Below are 15,203 nucleotides of genomic sequence, written 5' to 3'. Positions count from 1 at the left end.
ACCATTCGTTACCTTTGCATATAATACCGCCGTTCAACGCACGACCGGTTACTCGCCATACTACCTTGTCTATGGTCGTTCGCCCTCTACCTGTCTTGACGTCTCTTTCTTCGCGCCAACTGTCCATCAATGTCCTTCCTCCTGCGAAGAATATGTGTCCCGCATTCTGCGTTGTCGCCAGCTCGCCCGCCTCAACACCGAAGCACGGCAACAGGACCGCAAGCAGCATTACGACGCCTCTCATCGCGTCGTGTGCTTCCGCCCTGGCGAGGAAGTGCTTCTCCGGACACCAGTTCGTACTCCTGGCTTGTGTGACAAGTTTCAGCTTCGCTTCATCGGCCCCTACAGAGTCTTGGAGCAGACTTCTCCAGTGAACTATCGCGTGGAACCAGTTATTGTTCCAAATGACCGCCGCTGCCGCGCCGCTGAGATTGTCCACGTTTCCCGTATGAAGCCTTTCACGAGACGTTCACCGCCCCTTTGAATTGCGGCCAGGATGGCCGCTCTCGCGCGAGGGGACATTAGTGTGGGAATTTATAAGCTATATTCTGTCATCTGTACACAATCATAATCATATGGGGTTTATATGGGGTTCTTCTTCATCATCGCTTGTGGGGCTGGTTCTCGTGTGTGCTCCGTGCTGTGGGCGTGGTCGGTTCGCCTAATCTTTTGACGCGGAATAAACGCCATGATTACTGCTGCGTCACAATATATATATATATATATATATATATGAATCATTCCATCTCAAGTGTACTCGGTGTTTTATCGACCATCTGCGATTCTGCTGAAAAAAATCATACTGTTTTACCTCAAAGTGCGAAGTAATTATTCAAGCGATTTTCCTTGAAAAAAAAATTTCTAATGCCCTGAGGACGCTTTGAATGTTGCGCACACAAGTGAAACTATGCCAGGTAGAAAAATTTCTAAAAAGTTATTGCTTTGACCTGTTACTGCGAATATTTTTTGAAATAGTCGCCAGACGGTGCTCTTTCGTGACTATTGTCGTTTATTACTTTTCGTTTTAATTTACATAATTTTTCGCCGTAAGGAAAAGTCGACAATTGCCCCTTTTTTAATATTTTTTATAAAAGAAAGTAACGTTTCCATGAAGAATATATTCACAATAGGGGCTTGGTATGTGTGTATACTAGATGATAAAAATATTCGTATAAGAAATAAAGCCTAAGCTTTTGCTTAATGTCACGGTAAATATGAAAAAAATTACGTTCTGACTCAATTTGTGGCTTCATTTTCGCAATGTAGCGTTCCAAGTAAAAATATGGCATAGTCGGCATCGGATAGTATGCTTTGCTGTCTATGTGCAAAGATTCAACAGATAAAATTTTGTTTTAAGCGAGAAAAAAATTTTTGAACTGCACAATCACAAGGTTGCGCGGAGCATCTCTTTGCTTCGCCTTCACTGCATAGCACGTCGGCCGGTGTTTCAGTCTCGCTCATTTTACGCGCTTCTTCTTTTTCTTTTTGAAGACGAGGTCTTTTTTGGCGACTTCAGGTTGATTTGACGTTCGCGGGAACTGAGTTTCTGGCCATTGTCATCTTGTAAGATTAGATAATTGCAGGCCTTCTAGTGCACGTAGGACAAGAAATAGGCGTCTGAGTTAAGCTTGGAACGAAAAAGATGCAGAAAGTTAGTGTGCTACTATATACGGAGAAGTTATAACGCGTAATTCTTAAAAAATACGGTGAAATAAATTCGATCAGTATGCCACCAGTCACTAAAAACGCGCCAGAACAGGAACCAGAACTGTGGCTTTATTCAACGAACAGGCGATTTGTGGCGTTCTGCTAAACCTAAAACAACGAAAAAGGCCACTGGCTGGCTTGATACCTAGAATGTCTGCGAAGCGCCTTTAAATGTCTGGTTGGAACACGTATTCGTATCGTAAACGCGTCCCGCGATGCCACCCACCGAGGCTGGGAAAGCGACGTCAAGACGACGGGAGGAGCGTGCATTACGAGCAGACGATAGGTGTGTCGTCTGTTACTGCTCCGCTTTATCCCAGGCAAAGCTACAGCTGTCACAGAAGCAAACCGGCGTTCATGTTTACACTTTCTTTCCTATGATCGAGGTGTGAAGAAAATGTATCAAGTCGACAGACTGGACGACAGTTTTTGTGCGTCTTCAGCTTCTGGGAATTCAGGTACATGGATTTGCGTAATAATTCATGGCACGTTTAAACTACACGATGTCTCTAGTTCATGTATTTCCTCTCCAGGACAAGGGGTGACTTTAACGCCATTGTGTTGCCGGATGCACATAAAAATTCTAGCCTTACATTTGTAGGAGGACGAAAAAACGGGGCCGTAAAGTTGAATTACGTTTCTTGCTCTTTTTGCGTGGCACAGGTGGCTTATGTCAGACTTTCTGGCATGTATTCATCAATATTTAATTCAATGACACCTGTTCCTGGCAATAGTATTTTTACGATTTATTTTCAGGTGCTGAATTACCGCACTGTTCACTTGCACCGAATGGATGCCACAGGACAATCTACGTGAAAAATCAGTACATCAGTAGTGTCAAAGAACTGAGCGAACTTGATCGCCGGCTCTTGATTCTGCGTTCAAAATGCACACTGGATGATACAGTATGTGGCCATCATCACCACCTCTACGTAAAGAAGTACACATCACACATAGCATCCAAATGGTGCTCGAATCCGTTTCTTTCACACATCAAGAATTACCGAGGCTCATCTGTGATATCCCTATCCTTGTCAGATTCGCACCCATCTTTGGATCTCATTCCAGGTTCTAGATTGTGCCAAGCTTGCATGCGCCGGTGCTATGAAGTGGAGAAGAGGCGCTCTTCTCGAGAGGCACTTCAGTATATAAAGGTGCCGGCCCTTTCTGTAGTCGCACATGTGGGAGGTGTGAATGGGTTGAAGGCCACTGCTGTGGAGACATCTGCCAGCAGAGCAAGCGATGAAGGAAGCCCAACATATTGTGTAACAGACGAAGGCCTGAGCCACGGAACCCCAGCACAGAGACAAGCGCGAACCACACCCGCACCCAGTCAGACTGCAAGGACAAAGAGACAACGTATCGATTTTACGCTTAGCGACTATGTGACTTTAATGGAAAATGTAAGAGAAAGGCTTCACGCCGAAGCAAAACGCGAAAGGAAAATAGAGCTCTTAACCCTTGCTCCTGTGTCGTGGTCTAAAAAAAGAATTATGGAATATTTCGGAGTCTCGCAAAGACAAGTACGGGCAGCAATCAAACTGAGAACTGAGCATGGAATCCTCAGCACCCCACCAATAAAGAAGGGCCACCCGATCAGCGAAAGCGTGAAGACTTTGATAAAGGACTTTTATGAAGACGATAGTGTTTCATACTGTCTCTCGGGGAAGAAAGATGTAATAGCAGGTCGACAAAAGCGACTGTTGCTTTTGAATTTAAAGGAGCTGTATGCAGAGTGGAAAAGTACTCATAATATCAAGTGTGGATTTTTCATGTTTGCAAGTTTGCGACCATCAAACTGCGCGGTAGCAGGGGCAAGTGGCACGCACTCCATTTTCGTCTGCATGGATCACCAAAATTTTAAGTTGATGATCCACAGTTCCGGATTAAGGAAATCCCTGCAAGAACTGTTGGCAACCACTGTGTGTGACACGGGAAATGAAGATTGCATGCGTGGGAGGTGCCAGACCTGCCCCGGTACAGAAAACGTCGAAACGGCGCTTCGTAACAGCCCACTACTTAACAACGAAGAAGTCGACCACATACATGTACAGCAGTGGGTAGGTGGCCTACGACGCAAACTCGAAACTCTTCTGCTAGCTCCGGATGGCTTTCGCGAGAAATTTTTGGAGATGCTAGCCAAAGTGAAAATTCATCATTATATCAGCAAGAAACAAGCATCCTACCTTCGTCATGCAAAGTCAAAGCTTACCAAAACCGAAGCGCTTGTTCTTCTAGACTTTTCAGATAACTATACATTCGTTGTGCAAGATGCCCCGCAGGCCTACCACTGGGTGAATGAGCAAGCAACACTGCACCCATTTGTAGTCTTTTGCTGCCCTGACGAAGAAATTGTAGTCAAGAATTACGTTGTCATTTCTGACTGTACAGAGCACGACGTCATTGCAGTGTCCGCGTTCCAGGCAGAAGTTGTGACAGTACTTAAGCAACAGTTGCCACATCTACGAAAAATCCTCTACTTTTCTGGCGGAGCTCCAGCAGAGTACAAAAACAAAAGGAACCTTGTGAACCTCTGCAATCACGAAGGTGACTTCGGAATTGGTGCAGAATGGAATTTTTATGCTACAGCTCATGGCAAGAGTGCCTGTGACGGTCTTGGCGGCACCGTGAAACGGCTAGCAGCCCGAGCAAGTCCTCAGAGGCCAATTCGTGACCAAATCATGACCCCACACCAGCTGTTCACGTGGGCGAAGGAGGGTATCCAAGGGATAACTATTCTTTGGGTTTCGAAGGAAACTGTTCAAAAAAGAAAAATTGTGCTGTCCCCGCGGTTCAGCAAAGTGACTACTATAAAAGGCACACGGAAGTTTCATCACTTTAAGCCCTTCTCACCGACTTCAATTCTCGCTGGGGTTACATCCTATTCAACCACAGAAATAGTTCGAGTATCGAAGTGAACTGTGCTTACAGTGGAAGGCTACACGCGAACGCAGACAAGACGGGCAGGTATATAAGTTATATCAAAGTAAGTTTGAAATAATGCCGTGCGAAATAAAGCCGCCATGAGAACGTATATTCTATTTGTGATGTTTTATTTTGGGAATCGTAAATATTTGCAAACGAAGCGCTGGGTAAAAAAAGAAAACACGACTCAACATCTAGCGGTGGTCATCGAAGAAAGTGTCCTCCATGTCGCATTAGAGCACCATGTGGTTTGTTGTCTATAGTGTACTGCCTTTGGGATCAGCCAAAAATTTTAGACAGCAATCTCTCCGGGATTGGCCCATATCTTTCGTAGAGCAACACTACCGGTTCCGGTTTTAGGCGCATGCTGTGCGAACGGGCACATGTAAAGTTATTTCGCCATTAGGCATCGTAACTTCTCCGTATATAGTAGCACACTAACTTTCTGCATCTTTTTCGTTCCAAGCTTAACTCAGACGCCTATTTCTTGTCCTACGTGCACTAGAAGGCCTGCAATTATCTAATCTTACAAGATGACAATGGCCAGAAACTCAGTCCCCGCGAACGTCAAATCAACCTGAAGTCGCCAAAAAATACCTCGTCTTCAAAAAGAAAAAGAAGAAGCGCGTAAAATGAGCGAGACTGAAACACCGGCCGACGTGCTATGCAGTGAAGGCGAAGCAAAGAGATGCTCCGCGCAACCTTGTGATGGTGCAGTTCAAAAATTTTTTTTCTCGCTTAAAACAAAATTTAATCTTTTGAATCTTTGCACATAAATAAATAGACAGCAAAGCATACTGACACGTGTACTTATCTTTATCGGGCGACCACGTTTCGCCGCTTAACAACTGTAATCGCACAGCGAGGGATGCGCCTGAATGTATCCGATGTTTCTGGGAAGTTATCGACGCTTCTATCCGCGTGTCGGTTGTCGCCGAACCTTGTGTTATCAGATTTCATCGCGTGACGCGAATGGTGTAGAACTTTGTGGAAGACACGCGGGTCCCATCAGTTAATCTGGAACATTCGACGACTGATCTATAAAAGCCGACGCGCTTGACCCGCTGATCAGATTTTCGACGATCGCCGACTGTGTTCGCCGCTATCGTTGTGCTTTAAGTGTAGCCTGTTTTGTGGGCACAGGTTCGCCCAATAAAAGCTAGTTTTGCCTTTCACAGTACTGCTACTGTGTTCTCTCTTTACCGTCACTACCACGTGACATCTGGTGGAGGTGCTTGTGCGTTCATGTACCGAACGCCCCCGCAAAGCCGCGATCCAAGTCCGAAGCCCGAGGACAAAACCACCGTCGCCCAAGACCAGCGAGCTAGGCGCCGGCTGCAAGGACTGCCCCCAGAGCACGGACTCCTACCTGAGACGACCAGGAAGATTGCCACCAAGTCCCCCCCAATGGCAGCCACAGCATCCCCCGTCGTGCTGCAGCAGCCCAGGGAGCCCTCCACGTTCCGCGGTTCAACATTCGAGGACCCGGAAACCTGGCTCGAGACGTACGAGAGGGTCGCTGCGTTTAACAGCTGGAACAGCGACTACAAACTGCGACATGTCTTCTTCGCATTGGAAGACGCTGCCAGGACGTGGTTCGAGAACAGAGAAGCCACGTTAACGACCTGGGACCTTTTCCGAAGCGCCTTTCTGAAGACATTCACAAGCGTCGTTCGCCGAGAACGAGCCCAAGCACTACTGGAAACCCGAGTGCAGCTGCCCAACGAGACCACGGCGATTTTTACAGAAGAAATGAGCCGCCTATTCCGCCACGCCGACCCGGAAATGTCCGAGGAAAAGAAAGTCCGGCTACTAATGCGTGGTGTTAAGGAGGAACTTTTCGCCGGTATGGTACGAAACCCGCCGAAGACGGTCGACGAGTTTCTTCGCGACGCCACTAGCATCGAGAAGACACTCGAGATGCGAAACCGGCAATTCGACCGCCACACCAACGCTACAAACTATGCCGGAGTTCAATCACTCGCCTCCGAAGACCTGCGCGAGGCTATCAGGGCAGTCGTACGAGAGGAGCTTCAGAAGATCTTCCCGTCGTCGCAGCCTCAAGTGGCCTCGATCGCTGACATCGTCAAAGATGAGGTTCAGAGGTCGCTTGGAGTTCCGGAGGTGCAACCTCAATTACTGCAACCCCAACCCGAAGCGATGACCTACGCCGCCGTCGTACGCCGTCAAGGCCCACCTCAGCGACCGCGCCAGGGCCCTGTAACGCCGCAATTCCGTCGACCACCGCCGCCGCCGCCGACAGCGCGCCCACCCGTCGCCCAGCGGAGCTACCCGAGGAAGACCGACGTTTGGCGCGCTCCTGACCACCGCCCACTCTGCTACCACTGCGGGGAAGCGGGTCACGTCTACCGCCGATGCCCATACCGCGACATGGGACTGAGAGGGTTCGCCGTCAACGCGCCGCGTCCAAAGCTTGGAGAGCGCCCACGTGACATCGCCGACTACCTCGCCGCTACTCAATGGAGCCCTCGACGACCGTCCCGTTCGCCGTCACCAGGCCGCTACCTGTCGCCGCAGCGCCGACCATACACCAGCCCAGCGCGGGGCCGCTCTGCGAGCCCATATCCGGAAAACTAAAAGCAGCAACCGATGGAGGTGCGGTTGCTGTTCGTCGAACTGACGAAGATCCTCCGCCGTCGACGAACATGAAGAAATCATCTCGACGACCTAATGACGACACGCCGCCGTCCCGAAGAAGTCGCGAAGCCAAGACTACACCGACGAAAGACGACTTGACGACGCAACGTTCCAGCTTCAGTTCAACACGACGCAGCCGTGATCCGACGCCAAGACCCAACTGCAACGCCAGACAAAGAACCACCGACCTCGACGTACTTCTAGACGGCCACGCAGTCACTGCCTTAGTCGACACAGGGGCCGATTACTCTGTAATGAGTGGACACATCGCCGCCCAGTTAAAGAAGGTTAAGACTGCATGGGAGGGTCCCCAAATTCGGACCGCTGGAGGACACCTCATTACGCCGACTGGAATCTGCACGGCAAGAATTACCGTTCATGACCGTACTTACCCTGCCACCTTCGTTATCATGCAACAGTGTTCGCGAGACGTCATTCTCGGCATGGACTTCCTGAACCAACACGGCGCAATCATTGACCTGAAGTCGAAGTCCATAACGCTGTCGGAAGATCGAGCGATACCACCGGAGAGCTCTAGTAGTCACCGTGCCTTAAGTGTGCTCGAAAGTCAAGTCAGCATCCCGCCTCGCTCCAGCATTGTCATTTCCGTAGGCACCAAAACGCCTGCCGACGTAGAAGGCGTCATCGAGGGTGACCAACGTCTACTGCTAGACCGTGAAATTTGCGTCGCAAGAGGGATCGCTCGACTGCATGGAGGGAAAACTGAAGTGTTGCTGACAAACTTCAGCCAGGAGTTCAAGCACATCAACAAGGGCACGACGATCGCGTACATCGAAGAAATTGTGGAAACCAGTAATGCGTTTGTCCTCTCGGATTCCGCCGCATGTAGCCCGACGACCATGGTTCCCGAACCAGACTACAACATTAATCCAAGTCTCCCAGTGATTAAGCAACAGCAGCTCAGAAGTCTGCTCCGACGATACAAAGGCTGCTTTTCGACGACATCGAGGATTCGACAAACACCAGTCGCCAAGCATCGCATAATCACCGAGGAGTACGCTCGACCACTCCGCCAAAGCCCGTACCGAGTTTCGACGCGAGAACGCGAAGCTATAAGAGAACAAGTCGACGAAATGCTGCGCGACGACATCATCCAGCCGTCGAAAAGCCCGTGGGCATCCCCTGTTGTGCTGGTGAAGAAAAAGGACGGAACCCTACGTTTCTGCGTCGATTATCGTCGTCTGAACAAGATCACGAAGAAGGACGTATACCCCCTTCCACGGATAGACGACGCATTGGATCGGCTCTGCAACGCTAAGTACTTCTCCTCGATGGACCTCAAGTCTGGCTATTGGCAAATAGAAGTCGACGAAAGAGATCGCGAAAAGACCGCCTTCATCACCCCAGACGGCCTCTACGAGTTCAAGGTTATGCCATTTGGACTGTGCTCGGCGCCTGCAACGTTCCAGCGCGTGATGGACACGGTTTTAGCGGGATTGAAATGGCAGACCTGTCTCGTTTACTTGGATGACGTCGTTGTATTCGCCGGAAATTTCGACGACCACCTTAGGCGGCTTGCCACAGTACTAGAGGCCATCAAGTCGTCAGGGCTCACTCTGAAGCCAGAAAAATGCCGCTTCGCTTACGACGAGCTTCTGTTCCTAGGCCACGTCATCAGTAAATCCGGAGTACGCCCCGACCCACAGAAAACAGCTGCCATCGCAAAGTTCCCGCAGCCCACCGACAAGAAGGCAGTGCGTAGATTCCTTGGCATGTGTGCCTACTACAGGCGCTTTGTCAAGGACTTTTCACGCATCGCCGAGCCGTTGACACGTCTAACTAAATGTGATGTTGAGTTCAAGTGGGAAACGCCGCAGGCCGACGCATTTGAAGAACTCAAACGACGCATGCAGTCGCCGCCGGTACTTGCGCACTTCGACGAGTACGCCGATACAGAAATCCATACTGACGCCAGTAGCCTAGGCCTCGGTGCCGTTCTAGTCCAAAAGAAAAACAGAGTCGAAGAGGTGATCTCTTACGCTAGCCGGTCGCTGTCAAAAGCGGAAAGCAACTATTCTACGACCGAAAAGGAATGCCTCGCCATCGTTTGGGCTACAGCTAAATTTCGCCCTTATCTTTATGGCAGGCCATTCAAAGTCGTCAGTGACCATCACGCATTGTGTTGGCTAGCGAGTATAAAGGATCCTTCAGGACGACTGGCGCGGTGGAGCCTCAGACTACAAGAATACGACATCACTGTAACCTACAAGTCCGGACGAAAACACTCCGATGCCGATTGCCTATCACGCGCCCCCATTGACCCGCCGCCGCAAGATGACGAAGATGACGACGCCTTCCTTGGCATGATAAGCGCGGAAGACTTCGCTGAACAGCAACGGGCAGACCCGGAGCTAAAAGGCCTGGTGGAATATTTGGAAGGGCACACCGACGTTGTCCCCAGGACATTTAAGCGCGGATTATCTTCCTTCACACTTCGAAACAATCTACTCGTGAAGAAGAACTTTTCACCAGTCCACGCAAACTACCTTCTTGTTGTCCCGTCAGGACTTCGTCCAGAAGTATTGCACGCCCTACATGACGATCCGACCGCTGGACACCTCGGTTTTTCCCGGACACTATCGAGGATACAAGAAAAGTATTATTGGCCGCGCCTGACCGCCGACGTCGCCCGTTATGTCAGAACATGCCGAGACTGTCAGCGACGCAAGACACCGCCGACAAGGCCAGCCGGATTACTACAGCTAATCGAGCCTCCTTGCCGACCATTCCAGCAGATCGGGATGGACTTGCTGGGACCCTTTCCGACGTCAACAACCGGAAATAAGTGGATCGTCGTGGCGACAGGCTACCTCACCCGCTTCGCTGAAACTAGAGCACTGCCGAAAGGTAGCGCAGCCGAAGTGGCGAAATTCTTTGTCGAAAACATCCTGCTTCGACATGGCGCCCCAGAAGTCCTCATCACCGACAGAGGAACGGCCTTTACAGCGGAGCTCACCCAAGCCATTCTGAAATACAGTCAGACAAGGAACAGGAGGACCACGGCCTACCACCCGCAGACGAATGGTCTTACGGAGCGGCTGAATAAGACCCTCGCCGACATGCTAGCGATGTACGTCGACGTCGAACACAAGACGTGGGATGCCGTCCTGCCATACGTAACATTCGCTTACAACACGGCGGTGCAAGAAACAACACAGATCACGCCGTTTAAGCTGGTTTACGGCAGGAACCCGACGACGACGCTCGACGCCATGCTGCCTCACGTTACTGACGAGGAGAACCTTGACGCCCGTACCTATCTCCAGCGCGCCGAAGAAGCCCGACAGCTCGCCCGCCTACGGATCAAGAACCAACAGAGGACCGACAGCCGACACTACAACCTCCGACGACGCTTTGTTGAGTACCAGCCCGGCGACCGTGTTTGGGTTTGGACACCGATACGCCGACGAGGACTCAGTGAGAAACTACTCCGACGATATTTCGGACCCTACAAGGTCATCCGACGTATTGGCGCACTGGACTATGAGGTCGTGCCAGACGGCATTTCGCATTCACAGCGGCGCCGCGCACGATCTGAAGTGGTCCACGTGGTGCGCCTTAAACCCTTTTACGGTCGCTGACGAAATTCCTTATTTTTTTGTTGTTGTTTTCTTTGCTACGGGTGTTTTTATTTCGCTTGTATGTAGCATCGGGTCGATGCTTTTTAATAGGGGGGTATTGACACGTGTACTTATCTTTATCGGGCGACCACGTTTCGCCGCTTAACAACTGTAATCGCACAGCGAGGGATGCGCCTGAATGTATCCGATGTTTCTGGAAAGTTATCGACGCTTCTATCCGCGTGTCTGTTGTCGCCGAACCTTGTGTTATCAGATTTCATCGCGTGACGCGAATGGTGTAGAACTTTGTGGAAGACACGCGGGTCCCGTCAGTTAAACTGGAACATTCGACGACTGATCTATAAAAGCCGACGCGCTTGACCCGCTGATCAGATTTTCGACGATCGCCGACTGTGTTCGCCGCTATCGTTGTGCTTTAAGTGTAGCCTGTTTTGTTGGCACAGGTTCGCCCAATAAAAGCTAGTTTTGCCTTTCACAGTACTGCTACTGTGTTCTCTCTTTACCGTCACTCCCACGTGACAATACTATCCGATGCCGACTATGCCATATTTTTACTTGGAACGCTACATTGCGAAAATGAACCCACAAATTGAGTCAGAACGTAATTTTTTTCATATTTACCATGACATTAAGCAAAAGCTTAGGCTTTATTTCTTATACGAATATTTTTATCATCTAGTATACACACATACCAAGCCCCTATTGTAAATATATTCTTCATGGAAACGTTACTTTCTTTTATAAAAAATATTAAAAAAGGGGCATTGTCCTCTTTTCCTTACGGCTAAAAATTATGTAAATTAAAACAAAAAGTATTAAACGACAATAGTCACGAAAGAGCACCGTCTGGCGACTATTTCAAAAAATATTCGCAGTAACAGGTCAAAGCAATAACTTTGTAGAAATTTTTCTACCTGGCATACTTTCACTTGTGTGCGCAATCTTCAAAGCGTTCTCAAGGCATTAGAAAATTTTTTTTCAAGAAAAATCGCTTGAATAATTACTTCGCACTTTGAGGTAAAACAGTATGATTCTTTTCAGCAGAATCGCAGATGGTCTATAAAACACCGAGTACACTTGAGATGGAATGACCCATATATATATATATATATATATATATATATATATATATATATATATATATATATATATATATATATCGTCAAATTAATGACGATATTAATAATTAATGACATCGTCAAATTAATGAAAATGCACTTACATCTGATTTAAGTCTATCAATTAACGTACCGTTGCTCTCACTCCGTTGCTTTAATAGTGACGACGACCACTAAATCAGTTCTAACAGATAAACTATTCTCCTGAAGCTCTATCTTCGCTAGCCTAATTATAATGTGCTATCAGAAAAAAGTTCAGCTCAATTTTCTTTGTTTTTCTTTTCGTGCTGAAACTCCAGCGCCGACACGTCCGCGTCAATTCACCTATCTCGCTTTCTTGGTCCATATTTTGGCCGTTGTAGCTTTTGCTCTTTCAGAATACAATTTTGACGGTCTGTATTGATAAAAAATATTTGCCTACGTATAATCGCACGCACTCAAAATTCATGACGTCACGGCGATCGCGCTGGCGCATTCGCTTCAAGTTAGCGGCAGTGCCCGCCTTTCGTTCTTTTTACCAAGCCTGCTCGCACGGTAACTTAGATTTCTCGCTTATGTTTTTCAAGCGAAGCTTCAATTTCCCCTCCTGCGTCGGCGTCGCCGTACAAAACAATTCAGGCCGCGCGAAAATGTGAATTGCTTGTCGGGCTGCGGGTTGCGCGACCACCACGCTAACCGATTCAGCCATTGTGGGTTCATCATACGCGCCCTATAAATTGGGATTTTATGTGCCTGAAGTAGACGCAGCGCAAAGAGCGAGCCAATCACAGGCGTCCCCTCGCTCCGGAGGGAAAGGGTGTGATCACGTGTTCGTTTGCCTCGCACCGGCGATTCCCGCCAGTTCAGGCCCGGCATTCACATGGGCAGGCAATGTTTGGTTCGTTCTGCCGAAGAGCAGGCTGCGTTGAAGGAACGGCAGCGGGAGCTGGCCGCGCGTCGTGCGTTCGGCCATCGGTTCGGCCGAAGAACGGGCGGCGTTTGATGAACGCCGCCGAGAACTCGCTTGAGAAAACGCTCGTCGTCGACGTGCCGACTTGGCCATGAGGCAGTGCGAGCCGAGTAGTTGCGACAACGAAGAGCCGCGGATCCCGAGTTTCGCTTGCACCCATCTTCACAGTAGTCGAAGAGCGGTCAAATTTTTCATTTGTTTTGCTACTATGAAATGCTAGTTTACTAATATACAGCGCGTACTCAAGAATCTTGGACGTTGCGACTGCGACCGTCTGTCAATTTAAATTAAATTCTGATGTTTTAGGCGCCAAAGCCACGATATGATTATGTGGCACTCCGCATAGTGGGTGACTCCAGAATAATTCTGACCAGCTGGGATTCTTTAACCGTACACCTAGTGCCCGTACACGGGTGTCTTTGGGTTTCAGCCTCATCGAAGTGTGGCAGTGTGGCCGGGATTTAATCCTGCACAACCGCTCCTGGCAGCGCAGTACCAAAGCCACTGCGCCCCCACGGCGGGTGGCCTTCTGTCCAACTTAGCTCCTATGCACCAGCGTAGCTCATAGGCAGCATATATTTAATGGACTTTCAGAACACGGCCTCAATTTAACCAACTTTCAGTTAGCAACATCGAGAAGGCATGCCCTTCCAGTAAAACGATATTTACCGCACTTATTCGTGACTTTCGTGTTGCATTTCGAAGTGTTTTAACATTGGGAAAAATTCTCTACAACGCAGCAAATAAGTTAGGATTAGGTGTTCTAATTGCGCTTGTTAATAAAAGCGCGTACTCTCACGACGTTGCTACCTGACGGGCAACCTTCTAAAATATCGTTACTTGAAAATCTTGCCCGTTTAGTTACACTGCTTGGTGCCCTTCAGTGAAGTTAAACAGAAAGCCAAAGGGGCAATGTCCAAAATTCTGGGGCATGCAACTAATTTGCCTGTTTTTTGGCATCCCTTTAGGTTGCGCTCAAGTAGGACAACGCCTATAGGGAGAGCTATGACAACACAGGGCTCGAAATTTGTCCCGCAAGCTGGGTGCGTGCATATATACTCACAGTGGAAGAGCACTCGTCGGGTCCTGTGTGCACGCGGTCCGACTTTCGCCGCGATGAGTCGACCAGAATGGACCGCGGAGTGGGCACTGGCGACACCGTCTGGCTCACGGACATGGCGCCAGGTGACCAGGTGAACCGGCGCGAGGACAGACGACGTTATGGGCCCTGACGTTATCGGCTGACAGGGAGCGTCTGTCTGCGTTGCCAACCGGCTGAGGAGCCCCAGGGGATAATCTAGAGATGCTGCAAGAGAGGCAGGGAGATTATCGCAGTCACTCCGGCGGCGATCACGATTGCCAGCTCGTGATGGCGTTCCTTCTTCTGGGAGCACGCTCTAGCTCGTGCTGCTCGTGCCCACACTGCGTGACGACGATGATGATGGTTCTAGCTGCAGCTCGTACCCACAAGGGGGATGCGGAGCAAATCAGGCGGCAGGAGTAGTTGTTGTTGTTGTTGTTGTAGCCTGTGGCACGTGTGGCTCCTACCCACGATGGGGGATTGGCCAAGAAATGGATGGATTATTCCAAAATAATATATAGCATAAATTTCCTAATATCTATGGGAATAGCATTGAATAGGGTTGAATAACCGGCTAAAATAAAATCAGGAAGGTGCTGTTGAATGAGAAATTTAAAAGTAATAATAAAAAATATAATTTAGCAGGGCATTCGTTTATATTCTGTAAGGAATGTTTGGACAGCGAAGCATGCATCCCTGGAACCTTCTAAAATATCGTTACTTGAAAATTTACTCGGCAGGAGTAAATGCAGAAGAAAGAAGCAGTTAAACGAAGAAAAAAAATTCAGTGCCATTTGACTCTGGGAAGGAAAATGGCCAGCTAAACCCGCCATGGTTTCTAACTTGCTATGATGGCTATGGTGTTGAATTAGCAGATCACGAGGTCACTGGACCGAATCCCGGCCATGACGGCCGCGTTTCGGTGGGGTCGAAATGCGAAAACACCCGTGTACTTAGAAATAGGAGCACGTTTAGGAACCTCAGGCGGTCTAAATTTTTGGTGTCCCCCACTACGGCGCGCCTCATAATCAAATCGGCGTTCTGGCACGAAAAACCCCGGAATCCAATTTAATTCAATGACCAGCGAAGCTGTGTATAGCGATGGCTATACTGGTTTAACATATGGTGATTACTATATTGATTGGATAATGACAGACTTATCC

The 15,203-nt window shown here is 49.0% G+C and overlaps 1 protein-coding gene across 1 annotated transcript in view; it reads right to left on the bottom strand.

The window, feature by feature from the left end:
* LOC135912368 (uncharacterized) overlaps positions 1-14,395 on the bottom strand; it is a 28,456-nt gene extending 14,061 nt beyond the window's left edge. The window contains exon 1 of the mRNA XM_065444821.2: positions 14,023-14,395. The gene's annotated coding sequence lies outside the window, so the exon portion shown is untranslated. The remainder of the gene's footprint in view (positions 1-14,022) is intronic.
* Between the last annotated feature and the right edge of the window lie 808 nt (positions 14,396-15,203).

The sequence above is a fragment of the Dermacentor albipictus genome, chromosome 5 (genome assembly GCF_038994185.2).
Source record: "Dermacentor albipictus isolate Rhodes 1998 colony chromosome 5, USDA_Dalb.pri_finalv2, whole genome shotgun sequence".
Taxonomy (NCBI): Eukaryota; Metazoa; Arthropoda; class Arachnida; order Ixodida; family Ixodidae; genus Dermacentor; species Dermacentor albipictus.
The sequence above is the reverse complement of the archived record's forward strand: the minus strand, read 5'-3'. Positions and strand labels throughout refer to the sequence as shown.